The following is a 427-nucleotide window of genomic DNA, read 5'->3' as shown; positions in this document are numbered from 1 at the left end:
AAAAAACTATAACGCATCCAATCTCCCGCGCTTTTTTCTCTCGAATCGTATCGATCGAAGAACGCTCGATCGCGAAACCGAAGAATCGAAGAAGAAAAAGAAACGAAGACTGCTCACCTCCTGTTGCTGAATTAGGAAGTCGGGAGCGGGTGGTGGCGGGGGTGGTTCCGCGGCGGAGACCTCTTGAAGCAGTCCCACGTGCTCCCAACAATCTTCCGATATGTCCATGATCGTCCCTCCTCGTTCCACAGTCGAAATGTGTAAGGGTCGAAACGGGACACTAAATCCGCGCGGCGGGACGTCTGGATCAATCCGTGTCTCCACGCCGGGTGTCTGGTTCCCAGATTTCTCCCGATTTCCTCCCTTGAACGGTTCGGTCGGAAAAACTATATTTCGTCGCACTTGGTCACTATCTATCTCCCTCCCT

The sequence above is a fragment of the Apis dorsata genome, unplaced genomic scaffold, assembly GCF_000469605.1.
Source record: "Apis dorsata unplaced genomic scaffold, Apis dorsata 1.3 scaffold_569, whole genome shotgun sequence".
In the NCBI taxonomy this organism is placed as follows: Eukaryota; Metazoa; Arthropoda; class Insecta; order Hymenoptera; family Apidae; genus Apis; species Apis dorsata.
This window is presented reverse-complemented; position numbering follows the sequence as displayed.